At 41.4% G+C, this 19,946-nt stretch overlaps 1 pseudogene across 1 annotated transcript in view; it reads left to right on the top strand.

The window, feature by feature from the left end:
• The window catches only part of LOC144752526 (trypsin-like), a 77,030-nt pseudogene that overhangs the window by 13,136 nt on the left and 43,948 nt on the right, over nt 1–19,946 (top strand). The window contains exon 3 of the transcript XR_013594123.1: nt 14,265–14,328. The product of XR_013594123.1 is annotated as a trypsin-like (transcript). The remainder of the gene's footprint in view (nt 1–14,264; nt 14,329–19,946) is intronic.

The following is a 19,946-nucleotide window of genomic DNA, read 5'->3' as shown; positions in this document are numbered from 1 at the left end:
CTATACAAAAACGCACGGTGTTCCATCCATTTCGGTAATACCAGATGTGCTAAAACAAATTCAAGATGAATACGGTCCAGAACCTGCTTTAACTCTTGGTATGAAATTACTGAAAGACTTCAAGCAAGTCTCGGCTATATTACTAGCCAACATAAAAGGTGAAGCAGCAAACGTGGCGATCCGCCAGAGGTTAAAAGAGACAGATATAGCAGACCAACCAGCTGAAATTGCCAGAATCATAGAAAAATCCTATGAAGAACTAGGCAGAGATAGTCTAGGTGGAATACCAGTAAAACCGCAACTGACTACAAGTCCCGAAAAAATATTTTTTAATAGTAATTCACCAAAAAAGAACTGGGATGGAAATAAAGAATCCAATCCTAAAGAAAAGAAATTCCAGTCCAGAGGAAGGTCTCCTAGGCGAAGAGAGAAATCTCCAAACCCGAGACAAAGGTCACCTCAGAGTGAACCCTCTGGGAATAGATATAACCTTAGAAATAAGGATAATATTAAAAAACCTGATAGATATCAAGACATTGATACACGTCCCTCTCAATCTTTTCAGAATTCCTCGCAGAAATCGGAAAGAAGAGGACGATCAGAAGAGCACGCCAAGTCCAAAGACAAGGAACCTGCTCAACTGAAAAAGAAATCACAATTTCCAAAAAAGAAGGTAGCCAGTATCAAGGTAGTTAACAATGCCGAGAATACTGAGGACACAACTGAAAAACGGAGAATGGGCTCAGACAATGCTAGACAGCGCAGCAGAGGTGAGCATAGCTCGCAAAGTCCTTATGAATCATCTGGAGACAGTGGACACGAATGAATACCTTCAAGTGGAAACTGCAGATACCAGAGTTAGCAAGCCCCACAAAATATACGAGATAACATTACGTATAGAGGGAGATAAGACTAGGAAAATAAGGGGACTATTTTGGGATAACCTATCCAAGGGCTATGACATCCTTCTAGCTGAAAAAGACTGGCCACCGGAGTTTGTCAGGGAGTGCCCTCATGGCGAAGAAGTAATTATGCCTGCCTTCTCGAATCAAATACCGATTCATAAAAAATATACACTTGCTAGAAAGTGGGCAGTGGCCTTAGCACCTGCTTTATATAAAAATCATGTAGGATGGGATGGGGATTCTCCTCCTCACAAAGTCCAGTTAAAATCACAACCTACTGCACAAAGGCAGTACCCAATTAAGCAAGAAGCTAAAAAACAAGTAAATGAAATACTAGATCAGCTAGAATACCAAGGGGTGATTGAAACTTGCACCTCACAAATGAACAATCCTTTGTTTCCGGTCTCCAAACCAGACAATTCATATCGTCTAGTTTTGGATTACCGACACCTTAACACATGTTGCAAAACTTTTGCAGTGCAAAACTCACACAGTGCTGCACTAATGAATAACATAGTGCGCAAAAAATACAAAACAACCTTGGACATCTCCAATGGATTCTTTTGTCAAAACATAGCACCAGAGAGCAGATATTTAACTGCATTCTCAGTAAATGGCACTCAAAAACAATTCTGTCGGTTAGCCCAGGGGTACAAGAACAGCCCGGGGGTATTCTCAGCGAGAGTAACAGAATTACTACAACTATATGATGATGAAGCATTATCTTATGTCGATGACATTTACTTAACAGATGATGACTTGGAAACTCACTTGAAAAGAGTGAACACCATAATACTTGGTTTCGCTGCAGAGGGTTACAAATTCAACTTCAAAAAGTCCAGAATTGCCCATCTGACGGTCCTATTCTTAGGATATGAGTTATCGAGTGAAGGCAAAAGCCTGGCAGACAATTTCCTAGAGAAATGTGCCGTAATCCAAGCTCCTAAAACACTAAAAAACCTACAGTCAATTCTAGGCTTCCTAAATTTCGGAAGAACTTACATTGCAAATTACGCAGAAAGGGTCAAACCCCTTTACGATCTAATTAAACCAGACTTTAAAAGATCCAGTTGGACTCAAGCACACACAGAAATTTTGAGATCCTTACAAACAGACATGCTAATTAAAACAAAATTAGAAACCCGTGATAATACACGCAACCTTGTGATCCGAGTCATCCCAGGGAAATACGGATTCACATACCTAACCTCTAATGAGGGAGATAAGGTACCAATTGCATTCAAATCACATTTGTACACAAAAGCTGAACAGAGATTCAACAACAAAGGAAAAATTGTTCAAGCAGTTCAAACCGCAATAGCTAGAGAAAAAGACATAGCTGACGGTAGACATATCACAGTCAGAACAGCAGAATCAGCCTTTGAAGCATTAACAACACCGTGTAATTTACCAACAACAACATTGGATCCAGAATGGTGCAATGGGTAAATTCAATCACAACGGACAAAGTATATTACTTCTTTGATCCAGAACTAGAAGAATTAAAAAATCTAAAATATGAAAAAACGTATCCTCTGCCAATCGACATTCTGCCTCTACGACATTACGCCTGAGTAATCTATACAGACGGACATGCTCAACCCTCCGTTTGGGGAGAACATGCATACAATCCCACATGTGAGATTACAAAAGAAGTGTGGCACGGAGGTAAACTAAGACCTCTATTAACAAAATCACACTCAGTAGAAACTAATTCAGAACTACAAACTGAAATATTAGCTTTGAAAATGGCGCTAGATAATGCGGATCGCGAATTCCCGACGCTTATAGTGTCAGATTCATATTTCTGCGTCAAAGCATATAACAAGGATTTGCAGACATGGATTCAGAACGGTTACAAAGATGACACAGATGCACCAATAAAGCAGAGATTGCTCTGGGAACAGGTAGCTCTTTTGAAAAAAGAACTACCAAAGACTCACGTGACACACTCACTGAGTCATCAGCGTGATGGCGTTCACGTTGTAGGGAATTCATTGGCTGAAACAGCCGCAGCGGCAGCCAGTAAACCGGCTCCCGTAGATCGAAAAAAGCGTACATTAAAATACATTGACGGCGAAACATTGCTGGCAGTAAAAACGTCATCAAAAGGCGACTGCTCGGCGTTACCGATCAACTATCCACTCAATTACACATACATCATAGATGCAAACTCCATTCCTTTTGCTCGAATCCCTGGAGTGGGGGATAGAGTGATTCCAAACATGGACAGGAGAAACTTGTTAATCGCAGACGCACACATGGGCGAGGGTCTCAGACACCTTAAATTAAAAGATTCTCTGGAAGAATTACAATCACGGTACTGGTGGCCAGGCATGAGCCTGCACTACACCATGTTTGTAAAAAACTGCCCAAACTGCAACAGAGATCGCAGTGGGGAGAGAAGCAGTTTAATACCTCGTCGTATCAAGGCAGATAACATCACCACTAAAAAGAATGGCTTGCGATTAACATATACAGGCTAGTTCCCACTTATAATGTAGATCCACAGCACTCGGCTGACGTCCGGACTGTTATACAAGATTTGCGAGTCTAATTGGCATATACGCTAAGAGCATGCTACGTTCGACCATTTTTTTTTTTTTTCCTTTTCTCAGGCAATCCAGCCTGGGGGGGGAAAGAATGGCCAAATGAGCACAGCCCAGCGGGAATCTTCTCACTTCCTTCCTGAGGGTATGGGATGGTGTAAAGAAAAAACCAAGACAGAAAGCAATCTATAATAGAAAGGATATTAGGTTCGGGAGCTGGGTGGGTCAAACATCTAATAAGTGTCCAACGTAGTCTAAATAACTTGCCAAGAAATTCTCTGAAGGGATTCAGTCCGTACGAATTATTATTCGGAACTAGGATGTTGATCTCTGACCTTGATAGTCAGACTTCAGTGGTAACAGAAAAAAGCTTTGATGTCAAAGACCGTTTGGCTATTTTGCAGGACTTAAACAAAACAAGAAAAGACCTGAGCAACATACAGTTGAAAGAACAGCCAACGACCACTGAAGAATCACCACCTGTCCCAGCAAGACCTGTCTGGATTCCAAAAGTCGGGGATCTAGTCAGGGAGAAGATCGCGGTAAAGAAGGAATTTGGGCCTTCTTACAGAAAAGCAGTTCCTGTATTGTCTGTCAACGGGACAAGATCAATTGTACTACCGCCACTTGCTGGAAAAAAGGAGAACCGAGTTGTATCCATCGACCTGGTAAAACCACAACATGTGGCCGATAACCAACAGTAGGCCAAGTGGACTCCCAATAAGTAGCAGAACACCAAGGTTTGCTACCAGTACAGAGGTCCTATCAAAGAGGCTCATCACATTCGAAACGCCTACAGAAGAACAACAAGGACTATGCAACAATGCAATAGAACTTAGACCTCTGAAAACCCAAATAAAGACATTTAGCAGAGACACACCAATCTATACAGAAGTACCAAGTGAAAATGCGAGAAACAAAAATCCTGAACCAATTGGAACAATTGACAGAACTGCATCCGGTTACTTCATCAACTTCGATGATTCCTCTGAAGGCTTCAGCGAACAAAAGACACAGCCATCATCAAAATCCTTTAAAGACAAAGCTAAGGAACTTTTGAAACAACTGAAAGAAACATATCTAGTTTCTCCATGGATTGAATTTTGGGTGGGTTTTGGTGCATTTATCCTCATACTTTGGCTCATCATGGTATTTACCTTGGGACGCTTCATTGAGGGAAAATATGCTAAAATGGACACAGCAAGTCAGAACATCAACTTGGTCCTCAAACCACACACATCTTCACACGTCGAGAAAAGAGAACTTTCTTCAGAACTTTCTTCAGCCAACTTCACAGCAATTCCAATATCTGGTGGGGTAGCCTGGGACAACACTGACTATGAAATTTATGGTCCGGTCGAGATCCTGAAATATCCACACCAAATCAAGATCTCCTTGAGTGACTTTGCTAAACCAAACTCATTTGCTGATGATTGGGACTTTGAAAGTATAAACAATATGATGTCTGACTTAGTAATGTCTGCTAAATTTACAAAACATGATTATTTGCAGGGTTCTACAAATTATGACAGCATGTACTGCTATAACCATTATGGTAACCATTTCTTGCATAAATCTGCACAACCTAGAAATGTTTTAAATTTTAATCAATGGGAACATTGTGCTACACCTCCAAAAGGGAGCTCTAGAACCGTGTATGGCAAATATTCATATTTTTCAGGTTTTAACATAACTAATGCTGAAACATTTTATTACAAATTGTCAAACAAGACAGGGATGAAAACCATGATAACCAACACAAAATTGATATATTCAGATTCTTTCTTTGAAAAAATGAATACTTTTGGATTTGATTATTGGGACAAAAAATGTTGATTTGAAAAGTGTTTGGGGTACAAAAGAATGGCAAGTACAGGGTTTAGAAGCTTTGTTTAGAGCCTGCATGATCCCAGAACAAATGATATTTTTAAATGACACCGTTCAACAAACCACCTGTCTTGGCTTAGCCAAAATCAAAGATTTAAATAACCTGTCTATTCCAAAGCCAGCAATGTTTAGCAATAACTCTGAAACAGATGAAGAAATAGACATAAACCATATACTTAACCAAAACAGAACACATCCTGATTGGAAACAATGGTTGATCTGGCCCACAGATACAAATAACTGTCAAGATAGATTCCTGAATAAAACACAGGGTTTCAAAATGACCAGGCCAGACCCTAGATATCCCCAAAGACATCACCCAGGGATAATAACAACCTACAGTGTGGGCAAATTATGCCTTCAATGGCTACAAACTTCCACACTGCCTGAAATTAAGCAACACCTAACTTTACTTACTGATGGTGCTGACTTGCGTGATTTCATAATGGGACCACGCAAACAGCGTCAAAAGCGTTTCATAGCAGCCTCTGTATATGCAGCATACAATGAGGCCTGGAAGGTTACTCAAATTGAGACAGCAGAGAGAATACGGGAAATTGACCGTATTAATTTGGAAAAATCACTTTCTGTAGTGGACAATGGGTTAATGACTCTGTCCTCCAGAATTTTTTCATTGGACAGCATTGTGTCTTCAGCAATCGATATATTATCGCAAGACTTACTGTTATTACAACATGGTCAGTCACAATTGCGTTCTATTGTACAGCTTGGCTGGACGTTACAAAATCTGCGTTCAGGCTATGTGCCTTGGCGTTTAATCAACACAACGTCACTATTCCAAATCTTTAACCTTACTGATAGACAGATCGGTATGGCGCAGAAGGGTGCTGATTATACAATCTTGAGCATTGAAAAACTAGAAAGATTACCGTTGACAATGTCAGAACGACCTGTCAGTGAATGGATAATCCACGGAATCATAAATATTCCAATCTCAACCTTCAGGTTTCAATACTGCCAAAAATATATACAGGCTGGCATGTACGAGAAATTGGGAAAGGGGTACCTTAAAACAACTTGGAACCTGCCCTATTCACATGCATGTGTCAGTAACAAAGGACAGAAAGTGTTTCTTAGTGGCAACAATTGTGCTATGTCACTAAGCGGCACGCTTCTGTGTAACGGTATTAGTTTGCACGGAGCCTGTGAAGGGAATTCATACAACCTTTCATGTCACCAGCAAGGCGCACCTGCAACTGAAATAGAACCATTCTTTCAAAGACTCTATAATGGGAGTTACATTCTTATTGTAGACCGCAGATGCTGTAGTCTTATGCCCGGGACTCCTTATCTCGTCACTACGACGGCGAAGGTCAAGTGCTGTGGACGTTCTTTGTTTCCCAGCTCCTTTCCAGACAGGGAGGCAAGGGCATGGCCCGGTCTGAAAATTACTTCTATTCGAATAGACACTTTAAGCAGAATGAAAACAGTGCTTCTTCAGACGCCTACAAGGCTCACGTCATCTAAAGAAACGTATGATCTACAAGTCGCAAGGACGACTGCAGAGATACATACATTATTATCAACTAATTCCCCCGTACATTTCGCGGAAATTCTGAGCGAAATCTTAAATATTTCTGATACCACTGGGGTCTCAAAGGTATTTAAGACAGTATTTTCGATGGCATTAACACCATTCAAAGCCATACTGGGTATTTTTCCAGACTTCGTCCATTCGATTTTTGGCGGACTTCCCTTGATCCTGGGACTAATTGCAGGAATCCTATTCCTAGTCCTTATTTTTCGTTATGGCAACCCATGTCACAGATCAAACTCTCGCGACAATGGAAGATACGATCCTAGCCATTGGATACCGGGACTGGATATAAAAAATCCTGGGACTATCCCGGCTTAGAGACCTAAACATGACTTGGTTTCTATCATTTCGACCAATGTGGCAAAGGTGTGTTTTACCTGTACTAAGGTGTCTGCTATGCGGAGAAGAATGCGTGTTAGACACCTGTCTGACGCTACAATCGGATGCGCCGGTGGATGCAGATACACTGTTGGTTCCTACCAAGGTTCACGCACTGTGCTGCCCTCAAAGGCTGCCAATTCTGATGACGGCATTCCTGGAATCTTCACCACTGCGATTGAAGAGTAGTGAAGTTCAAGATGAAAGCAGCATCGAACAGGTACGACCTTCTGTCAGCAATGCAAATCAGAATGTCAATGGAGACAATCATGCGCATGAATGCATGGTTACCCCTATTTCCGACTTAGAGGAACTTTCCCATGAAGCTGTTGACAGTTTTTTCGAAAGCCTGAATGATATGATGTTCTCTCCGGAACAGAAATAGAGACTTTTGAGTAAACTCGCACACGGCGTTCCCTGAATTCGGCCTTCAACTTTAAAAATAAAGTCACATGAACAATTACAATCCAGTTCACGGACAGCAACTTTTTTCAGCAAGCCCCTAAAATATTTTTCTATATATTTTTTCCCGGGACACTGATTTTCTGCTTAAAGTAAGGGACTATTCCTAGAGAACTAAGATTTCTATTTTAGATACTTTATAGACTTTATAGACTTTAGCTGCCCGCTGGTATGTTCGCAATAGATTTTATGTGATGAAATGGTTTCGACTTTTTTTCTGTATAGCCATATTAAGAGCCATTTCATGTGTATTTCTCATATACCAACAAGCAATAATACATAACAATGCGTGTTTACTTTTGCATTTAATTCATAGCTTAAGTGCATACAATATATATGACTGCAATTTTTCAGTATATTTGAAAATTTCGAAATGCATTTATGTATTTTGGGGTGGTAAGGTATACACTATACTCTATAGTATGTTGTACTATGTTATACTATGCATAGATTAGTAGATATGACCATAGTTAGCGTGGAGTGGGTGTCGTGTATTTCTATAGGTTCTGATTCGATCCCCCTATTCCTGACCCTATTCTGGTTAAACTTACTAGCTAGTTAACTAACAGTCAGCCCATGAGGCAAGAAAACCCCCATGATGCAGATACCGTTATCTGACGCAGTCACACTACGGCACAGGAACGTGTTATCTGATTAGGTCATAACGCTTGAGATCTAATTAGACAAGCGACATTCCTCCAGCCCCTGATAAGGCATACGACGTTCTCATAACAAATCAAACCTATGACAACCTGGATAATCCGTGCGGCCATTGTTTTGATTTCACAGAGAACTTTAGTAAAGAATGTGCTAACGAGCAAGTCGTATGACATCTTTATTGACGTACCTATGTCCATCCTTACGTCAATCTCGGCACCTTTAAGGTATAAATATTGCCGACCTTGCCCTATGCAAACACACGCGTGGTGACAAGACGGAGCAGCCATACTTGCCGAAGCCGAGAGCAGAAGCAGCCCCGCCTTCCTGACGCGCTGAGAGACGCGCTGCTATCTCAAGCCGAGAGACCCAGCACCGGCGCTTCTGGGCAGCCCTCGCAGGCAGCCTGGAATATCGAGAGCAGAGAAAGAGATACCATTCCTCATTCATCCTAAATTCCAGGTACAGAACTGAATAACCCCTCCTAGAGAATTCTTTAGTTATTCACTTGGCAAAAACAAACTTAACTTAAACTGTAACTTTCTATTCCCGCCCACGCATTAGACTTAGGTCAGGTACACGGGGTAGGCGTATTTAGAAACACCAGTTGAGTACGTTTAGTCAAAATGTATATGTGTATGTAAATATATTTTAATCATTTTAAACATCATATGGCTCAGAAACCATATCAATGTTTTTACAGTATTATTTTATACTATTGCTTCTAATGTATGCACTTTACTTAACTATAAGTATTGCAATAATATCGATCCATTTCTCTTGTACGAGAAAAGAGACTGATCAATAAATAACATCTTTTATTGAACACGCCCGTCTCTTCCTTTTCTCTACATTCTGATGAGACTAAGAATGCACGTACTGACTGAGTAAAATAATTGCCTTGTGCTCACACGACTCTCGAGATTGACTCTTGATTAGGGGAGAGCAAAGTTGTCATGTTCTATGGTTGTCAGAAACTAAATCCCTTCTTGTCTAATCAGGGGAGTTCATCCTTCCTTGAACATTCGAGAAAGTTTCTAGCGAACTCTGAGCTTAGCTGGCAAACCCAAAAATTAAGTCTAGTATCGACAGTAGTAGACCTAGTTAACGTCTGGCCTAGGCCTTTACTGCTGTAGGCACTATTCCAATGCGCAGAGCCTATTGGGAAAATAGGAGCTACACTACATCATAAGTATTGCTTGATGAGGGCACAAGTTATAGTTAGTTCACTAACTATAAGAGGTGAATTTCAGTGCTTTAAAATTTTTTTTTAGTTCTTATCTTTTTCAACACCTGACTGTAACATTACCCTTCGTCTGTTACCACTTGTCAGAGTCCCACAGGACAAATAACTATGGGACTATGTGACATATCTTCACATAAACAGTGCTTAATTTGAGCCGGTAGTTGGCGTGGTGGCCACCAGCACTTATTTTTGGGGACTGGCACTTGTTTTTCTTATCTTACATTTACAGAGAGCAGGAGTGGGAAAAACAAACAAAGCAGAAAGTTGGAGGAAGAGAAAGATATAAACAGCTATATAAAGAGAGATAGCAGGAGCCTGTAAGAGAGAGATAAAGAAGTAATCAGTATCTGGCAATGGATTAAAGAGGCATGACGTGGAATCAGGACTGTGCAACCTTGGTATTTGGTGTGCCAATATTTAATTGCATCAGGTTTCAGAGCTGAGTTCTGGGCACCGGCACTCATTTGATAACAAATTAAGCACTGACGAAACATTCCCAAACATTTTTTCTCCACCTCTGCTCCTTTCTGCACAGTTTCGGGGTGATCCGAGGGGGAGAAAATAAAGGAGGTACCAAAACATAATTTTCCCATACAGATTTTTTGGAAGCGATACAGTAAAAATGGCCTAATATGATTATAGCAAATTTGGCAGAAAGTTGGAACTTTAAATAAAAAATACATGCTTTCCATTATTTGGTAAAAATCTGTTCATCAATTTTCAAGAAATGTTGTTTTTAAAGAGGTGCTCAGGGTGGTCATAAAGGAGTTAACTAAATATGTATACCTGAACGATTGGTGCTGTGGGAGTCCCGTGGGACTCCAGTGGTACTGTTATTTTAAAAAATAGAGTGATTTGATGGTTTAAGGAGCTTTTTCCCTGTCAAACTCTTGGGAGTCGTAGGTCCTTCTGCTGGGGATGCAGGTGGTGGGCAGCAAAAATAAATTTTGGGGGCGAGAAACTTTATGTTATCACCAGATGGCAAATAAGAAAAAGAATGTGAAAGCCAGAAAGAGAAAATAGAAAAACAGAGAGGAAAGAGAAAGAATGAAAAACAGTAATAAAGATTTCAAGGGAAAAAAATTACCTGTATGAGTAAGATAAAGGGACAGAATGTGTAGGGTGGATGAAAAATAGGTATAAGGTAGAATCAAGGCTAGAAAGCCTTGTTATAAGTTACTCTAACATTCAGCAGTGCCAGTGATGAGATCCTCAGAAAGTATGGCAAAAGCTGTCACTGTAGGATGAGTGATGAACAACAGACTTCAAATTCCATCTTGTCTTTCTTGGGCACCCCAAACAGCAGTGGCGGTATATCCCTATGGGTCCTGGGGCCAAATGAGAGCAAAACAAGCAAGTAAGCAACATCGTCAAGTATTTTGCACTAAATCTGACTGCGGCAGTCAGCCCTCAGCCAAGCAAAGCGGCTGTGGCGAGCCCCAAGCCAGTGCGAGGCGGGCTTGAGGGTGGGTGGGGCTGAAGTTACTTGACAGATGCATTGAAGTCACACACACTCGTCTACCATAAGTGCGCATGTCGGGCTGGCCGGTTGCCTTTCTCCGGCCAGCTTGACATGCTTACTAGAGGTGCCTCTACCTGCCCATTACTGAGCTGGAGGTGACTCAAAGCAGCATTCTCCCGGTCCCAGGAATGAGCAGTGAGGCCACCTTGCCTAGCTAATCCTGGCGCTGCTGTAACAGCAGGAGCAGCACCAAAATGGACTTGGAGAGTGAGGTGATGGACACCAGGGGCCCGTGCGAGGCAATGCTGGGTATCTCTCTCCCCCCAACCTCCTCGAGGAGCACGGCACAGAGAGAGACGTCTTGGAAGGCTGCAGCAGTGGCATGGCAGTGCTGCTCGGTTATTCAATTTATTTAAAAAAAATTGATCCTGTGACGGGAGCGGACCTGTGGATTTCTGAACCCCCCCTCAGTGTAACCGTCCATTCTATCAGGGCTCTGGGGGGTGGCAGCTCTGTCCCGGGGAAGAGCTGAGCCTCCAAGTGCAGTTCAGACTGACTGGGCCGACTCAGCTCCTGCTGTCTCTCTTTATATAGCTTTTAATATCTTTCTCTTCCTCCAACTTTCTGCTATATTTGTTTTTCCCACTCCTTCTCTCTGTAAATGTAAGATAAGAAAAACAAGTGCCAGTCCCCAAAAATAAGTGCTGGTGGCCCCCACGCCAACTACCAGCTCAAATTAAGCACTGTTTATGTGAAGATATGTCACATAGTGCCATAGTTATTTGCAACACAAAACATTTTTTTTCCTATGGGACCCTGACAAGTGGTAACAGACGTAGGGTAATGTTACAATCAGGTGTTGAAAAAAATAAGAACTAACATTTTTTTAAAAAGCACTGAAATTCACCTATTATAGTTAGTGAACTAACTATAACTTGTGCCCTCATCAAGCAATACTTATGACCTTACATATTACATCACTCATGACACGTTAAACAACATTATTGATGACATCACTGATAAAATCTCTTGCCCTGCACCCACACTTTCTTGGGCAGCCACCCCCTCTAAACTCCCATGATGCGTACCCCTTTTTTGTACAATCGGTTTGAAAATAGGAACGTCGGTCCAAGGGGAAGCTTAGAAATGTTGAAACCCATGGTTGGCTCTAGCCGCCGTCCCCCGTAAAGCTGAAATTAGCCACTTCGCCCGAAGCACTGCATCATCAAGCAGTGGGCATCCAGAGCCGTCCACAGACAAGATGACCAGCACTGAAGGAGCGAGGCTTGCAGATCAGAACAGAGGTACAATTTCCGTCTGCTGTTCTAATGTATCTTAGATGATATGTTTTTGGGTTCTAATGTATCTTTAACATATTTGAAGTTCTCTTTAAAGGACTCTGTGAACCAAACGTTTCTGTTCATTCTTTATGAATATTCCTCCAGATCACCAGTACCTCCGGGGAGCACCTTAGTGGAATGTAAACATTCACTCTATCAATCACCACGCCTTCTGGGCCCATCAGACAAATTCTCACATGTTGAACATTAGAGGACAGTTTAGCTACACTAAATTGCTCTGGCATACACTCCAGGACCCATGTTTCAGTGAAGCAGCATATGTCATATTGCGCATCAAACTTCAACCAGTCCTCATCCTCTATTTGACTACCCAGGACTGTTATATTCCATCATAATAAGTACAAATTATTATTAAAAATTTTCGTAATAGTATGCAAACCTACACAGAATGATGATGAACAAGTTCCAATCATTATGTTACAAGCAATAAACGCACCCTGTCCAATATAAAGAAGAAATTAAATCTAAATGGAGATGTTGGCACCAAAAGGAAATGTTGAGGTGCCCCAAGAGGGTAGGACATCAAGCCCTGGAAACCCAGTGTCCCCCTGTACAAAGGTTGGAAGTCGATCAGCCGGGGATTGCATAAATTATTGGTTACACAGAGGATGTAAGGCTAGTCTCCAGCCTTAACCCCCTGGCCCTGATTTATACAAGGCCAGGAGAAAACATGGGAGGTCTAGCCGAAGATACATGTATTCCTTGACAGCCAGACACATTAAAGCCATTAGAGAAAATAATGATTGCTGCTAAGAATTATTGACCTCTTTCCGGATATCAGCTCAACAATATCCTTAAACAGAGCAAAAATACCAGCCCTCTTCCATGCCATTCCAGTGACAAGTGACATGAGACCAGTGAAATTGATTAATCGGTCACTTGGTCACATAAGGAATAGTGCCTACTCTTCTATGGTTGAATTTGCATTCCACAGAACTGCAAGACTGGCTCTCAGCCCCACAGATGATTTCTGCATCTTGGGGGTGGATGTATTGCACTGCCCTAGCTTAGCCCGGGACATCATCTCATCATCAGGGCAATGTTGGCCACAAATTCCCCCCTTTCTACGTCAAGTGCCCCCCTAATCATAAAAAAGATGCAAGGGCATCAAAGAGTGAGCCACTGAGTGTAAATGATGTAGCTTATGAGAATTTGCGTATCACTGCTTGTAACAATTCCAGGTCAATCAGGCTCTTCAACTCTGGGAACAAATAAATCAGGGTTGACCACAATGAAATGGATAGCGGCGACGATGGCAACTAAGTCTGGAGATCATCTTAGATGCGACTCTCATTGAGTATGGAAGAGTCTGTCACCCGAGTCTACTACTGGATAAACCAGGGCCACTATAGCTGTTTTTGTTTTTGGTTATTATGGCATAAAATCTCAGATTTAGGAAAAAGCAAAGTCTGTCATTCAGAATAACTTTGAAACATACCTTTTATAGTTCAATGAGATGTACAATAATGGAATTGCTGTTTCTTAATTGACATAGTCGGAGTTACTTTGTATTGAAATATATTCTTGCCAGAGTTACATTTCTTGATGGAAATTTGAGAAATGACTTGTCAGTCTGTCTTGACATAACCTCCAAATCAGAAGGTGTCAAATGGTAGCACTTTATTGACTTGTATTGGGACAGAGGTTTGAGAATTAGTCACAATTTGTAAAATACCTGGAAGATAATTGTGAGGGCTGCAAAGGGACTTCATTTAGTTCTTTGATATGTTGTCAATACTCTTCCGAAGAGGAGGGCTGGAGTTCACACCTTGTAAGTGATTGTTTCTTTCTGATTTCAGGTACTTGGTGAGATGTTGGTACAGTGGCTTCTACAGCTCTTGTGTTTGCTCATCATTGCTGAAGGTGACTATATATTTTAAAGCAATTTTATTATGTAAACAGAGGAAATGGAATATAATACATTTTCCCCTATATATTGTAAACAAACACACATCGATAGTCCTCAGTATTGGTCATTGTGGATAAAACAGCTTAAGGATCCCTCTTCTTGCCATATTTCCCCAAAGCATTCTCTTGCCACCAGAGTACTCCAGGTTTTGTTGAGCGCAGAGTACCATTTCTACCTTGCAATATTCCAGTCCCAAAAATTGTCACCCCTCCATTGTGCTCCATGCTATTGGAACACAAGTCAACCAAGAGAAACCCGAACATCTACCTGGGTGAAGTTAAACAGAATCACTCTAGCCACTGGGGCGTCTTACTGAGCAGACTTCCACAAAGCAACCTCTCATTTCAGCACTAATTTCCTAACACCCTCTTCAGCTGCTTGTACCTCCTGCTCATTTTATGTTGGGCCTTTCTGTCTGCTTTCCAGACACTGGGTACCACCTTAGAGCATCAGAAGATTTAATGATTTTCTCTCTTTGTCCCTCTTGGTTCAGCTGGGAACTCAATCCTAGCTTCTATGCCAATGCTTAGGAATGTCCTCTTAATGTCTCAGTTAATTTATCCTCTTCTCCATTGCCTGGCTGACATTTGGCAACAGCAAATAAACTAACTGTGATATATGTCTTTCTCTGTGCTTTATTTATTTATTTCTCTTCTCTCGCCAATGTTCAACAAGACCATGAATTCTCAATACATGCCGTCCCTTCTGGGCTACTACTTTCTTGATGGTTAAATGTAGTGATAGCTTGCTACCTAGATTTTAGGGGCTTCCTGTACAAGACGAAGTTGCTGGAAGGTCGCCAACTTGCGATTCTCTAAACGCTTGCGAGTAGGTATTTGCCTTCCTACATTGCACACAGCTGAATTGTGATCGGAAATGCTGAAATTCTACGAATTTCAACGTTTGCGATCGCAATTTGGCTTGCTACAACTGGCCCCTAGTACTCACTCTTTTCTGTACATTCACAGGTATGCTTGTTTGCCATTGAAAGGGCTGTATTTCAAATATTTATCTGCTGTATCTAGGTCACCATGTCCAGAGCTCTAATTTGCTGAACGCTAGAGGTACCCTCAATCCCAACACCCTCTTTTCTAATTTTTACGTGTACTCGATCAGTTAATGCAGCTTAGCATTGTTGGTCACTTATTCACTTCTTGGGATTCGCTTCAGAGCAAGGTAATAAGATGAAAGTCCAGGAGAATGTGAGCCAGAGTTTTCCTCCCTTTGTAACCATCTCTTAGGGGAGAAAAACTGAACCCTTTCTTTAACAACATTTGTTACTTTTTGGCCTGGAAATCATTACTCTGCTCCTAGTCAGTACAAGCTCTGTGATCGGCAAGAAGTCTTAAGAGTGGCACCCAAGATCCTTTCTCTCATAGTGGGAATTTTCAGCTCTACCTCCATTTTGTGATCTGCAGTTTCCCTGTGTCCAAGATTGCAGTGAACCAAGGACCAGGAGGAGGTAAGAAGGCAGACTTTGTGCTGTCTCTTACCTGAAATTTAAAAGTGATTTTCCTCTGCCCACAAGGGCATCATTTTAACCAATTTTGCTCGTGGTTGTTACATTTTTCAAATTGAAGTTTTTACCTGCCTGTGATTGCATCATTTTTAACCCGTTTTGTTTTAAAAAAAAGTAAGTTTTACTTGCTTGTTAATCTCTAATTTTACTTGTTGCATTGTGGACTTTGCAGTCCAAAATCTTGTTGTATCTTCAAAATTGCCCGTGACTATCTGATTTTTCCCTCCTAGTTTCTCCTTTGATCTGTGCAGAGACCTGTGTGCTAAGCAATCCACTCCAGCTCTAATTTTGTTGTAGCAAGTGCGTGAATCCAGATTAAACCCTCCCTCCTCCTTAGAAATAAAGATACTAAACAACAGATACAGAACAGAGGGTGCTCTTAGACTGCAGTAATCTGCTGTCAGTTATTTAAACTGTGTTTAGTATGGGATTGTAAGACTCGATTTTTGGCTAGGAGAGTGAGTTGTTTTAGTTTTGGAAAAGCAGTACTGTTGGAGGGCCAAGTTTCTGAGGCCCTTGCCTGCAGAACTCCAGAGTGTGGATTGAGCCTGTCTGTCTCCTAGAAGATTCTGAACTGATGAGCAGCTTCCAGCCCATTTACCAGCAGACTGAGCTTTGCTGATTGGCTTCCTAGCTCCCAAGCAACCCTGAGCCCTCCTCTCACACCTGCCCAGGCCGCTTAAGGGTTTGGTGGGTGAACCCCAAAACATTCACCTCCATTTTGTGAGCTGCACTTACCTGTGCCCAAGATTGCAGGGAACCAAGGGACAGGAGGTGGTAAGAAGGCGGACTTTGTGCTGTCTCTTTCCTGAAATTTAAAAGTGATTTTCTTTTATCTGTGATTACATAATGTTCACCTGTTTTGCTTGTGGTTGTTACAATTTACAAATTGACGTTTTACCTGCCCGTGATTGCATTCTTTTTCATCTTTTTTGTTTAAAATTTGTAAAGTTTTTCTTGCCTTTGGTTGTCTCATTTCACCTGTTGCATTGTGGGCTTTGCAGTCCAAAATCTGTTGTATTTGCAAAATTATCCGTTACTACCTGATTTTCCCTCCTAAATCTGTGCTCAGACTTGTGTGTTAAGCAATCCACCCCAGCTCCCATTTTGCCTTAGCAACTGAGTGAAACCAGATAACCTCCTCCTTAAAAACTGAGATATTATACATCAGAGACAGAACAAAGGGTGCTCTGAAACTGCAGTAATCTGCTGTCATTTGTTTAAACTGTGTTTGGAAAGGGATTGTAACACTCGTTTTGAGTTGTATTGTAAAAGCAGCATTGTTAGAAGGCAAAGATTGTAGGCCCTTACCTACAGAAATCCAGAGTGTTGATTGAGCCTGTCTGTCTCCTTGAAGATTCTGAATTGAGGAGCAGCTTCCAGCCCACTGTCCAGCAAACATTGCTTGAGGTTGCAGGCACCTTATACAACACAAAAACAATACAGCACACAAACTCACTCAACCACCGTCTCCACCACCTACACAAGAAGACCTTTCAAAATGCCTTCTTAGCCTGCTGGATGAGAACCACGATACAAAACAGCGACACGATTGCTATCCTCATATAGCTAATACCAACACTAAGGACACATCTGTTATAAGCCCACAAAATACTGCTCACTCTTCAACAAAACAAAGTTACACTGTCACTAAAGCACATTCTCTAAACTGTCAACTAATAAATGCTCAATCGCTCTCTAAAAACAAACATCACATCTACGACCTTCCATAATGGAATCATGGTTGGGAAATTATATGGCTCCAGTCCTGCATGAAGCCGTACCTCTAGGCTATCAAACTATCAAGCAAAATCATATAGGCAAAAGAAGAGGTGGCCTAGCTGTTGTATTCAGGCAAACATTACATATCACTAAAGCTGACAACATCTCCATACAAGGTTGTGAGGCGCTTTTCACCAAATGCAATCCTACACCATCTTCTTCCTCTAACTTCCTGCTCTCTTACAGGCCTCCACCTAGCAATGCAACATTCCTAGACACACTTCTAGACATGGTTTGAAACCTGATAACACTACACTCCAACCTATGGATTCTGGGTGACCTCAACATTTGGTTTGAAAACCCAATATGCCCCATCCTAAAACAATAATCCCTGGCCTAGACACACTGAGCCTGCATCTAATCATCTGCGTACCCACTCACAATGCTGGCCACATACTAGATGCCATTTTTGCTAATACAGAACTAATTATCTTTCAAACAATGATTCTAGTCACATGGTCAGACCACCATTTGCTTGCTTTCCAACATAAAAGTGACAAAGTGATGCATCTAAAACCACCTTTTGCGCATCCACTTTTTGTCCCTGGAACTAACTCAATTTAGAACAGTTTTAGACACAACTCACATCCAGTACTGATCTAGACATAATAAATTCTGTTAAAAACTATATGAGTGGCTACAGGAAGCTTTTGATATCCTAATACCACTAAAATCGACTCCAACAAAAGAAAACAAGTAACTTGGAGAAATACAGAGATAAAAGAGATAAAACAAAAATTAGAAAGCTGAAACGTGCCTGGCTCAAAACAAACACCAATCAAGACAAACTTTGTTTACAGAAACATAACAAATTATACAAGTCAGCTATCAAAAAAGCTAAGAAAAGGTACTATTCAGACAGAATTTAAAATGCTAAATGTGCAAATACAAACTTCTATAAAATGCTCAATAAATTTCATAAACCAAATTTCCTAGAAGGAAATCATCCTATTACTTAAGATTTCACAGGCAAACTAGCAAATCATTACATGGCCAAAGCAGACATGTTGCACTCATATTTAACCCCTTCCGTGCGGCGCACGTTCAGCAGACGTCGCGTGCACTACCTTGGTAGTGCCGCGCACGTCCCCTGAACGTTCCGGCCCTGCCCGCACAATAGAACGTTCCGCACCAGCGCGGAACGTTCGGCGCAGCGGAGGGGTTAAAACAAAGATAAAGCACCAGCAGCGACCCTTTTCAAAAACAACAGTTCAAGAATACTTTAACCCAGCCTCTCCATTCCTTCCAACACATTTTTAACAATTAATTTATGGACCTGGTCAAAGCAAGAAGGCAGGCCGGCAGCCCTTCTGGCCCAAGCCCACCGCAAACCTTAAAGAGAATTCTTCTAACAACCTCTGCTGCCACACAAGTAAAAAGGAATATAAACAATTCCTTAACTACAGGAATATTTCCAGAAGAACTCATCATACATATGCCCATTAGTAAAGAAAACAAACTTGGACCAGCTGAACCCCTACAACTACAGACCGATTTCAAATGGACCTTTCCTTGCAAACTGATAGAAATAGCAGCATTCGCCCATATGTCACAATAAATTGAAGATAATGCTATACTTTCGGACTTCAAAATGGGATTCCGTACAGGAAGTAACACAGAATCTGCCCTTGTTGCCATCTGGGATAACCTGAGTAATACAGTTGACCACAATGGGGTTGCTGCGTTACTTCTCTTGGAACTCTCATCTGCCTTTGACATGCTTGACCATGATACTCTGATACAAAGAATCTATGAAGCCGGCATAGAGGGGACTGCTCTAGACTGGATCACATTCTACCTTCACAACAGAACTATTATCATGCATTACCCCCCTTTTCTCGTCCAAACCGTAGTTCACAAAAGCTGGGGTCCCTCAAGGCTCTACCATCTCGCCCATACGTTTCAACATCTACATGAAGTCATTACCGGCAGTGATCAATCAATTTCACCTCACATGCTATAGCTATGCAGATGACGCGCAAATACTCCTTCAACTGAAATGCCCAAAGACATTGGAAACTAACCAGTTTTCAGTTGTCTCAGAGCCGTGGATCAATGGATCACAAATTGAATGCTTCCAAAATGGAAATACAATTGGAAAAGTTATGACTTGCTTGCTGCCTTCCCTGATGATCTGGGAACACAACCTAATATATCGAAGGAAGTAGGAAACATCAGATGGCCATGGACTCCAAGCTATCAATTAAAATCCAAGTGGGCAAACAAGCAAGATCCAGCTTTGTTACTATAAAAACTCTGCGTCAAAACTTC

The sequence above is a fragment of the Lissotriton helveticus genome, chromosome 5_1 (genome assembly GCF_964261635.1).
Source record: "Lissotriton helveticus chromosome 5_1, aLisHel1.1, whole genome shotgun sequence".
Classification (NCBI taxonomy): domain Eukaryota; kingdom Metazoa; phylum Chordata; class Amphibia; order Caudata; family Salamandridae; genus Lissotriton; species Lissotriton helveticus.
The sequence above is the reverse complement of the archived record's forward strand: the minus strand, read 5'-3'. Positions and strand labels throughout refer to the sequence as shown.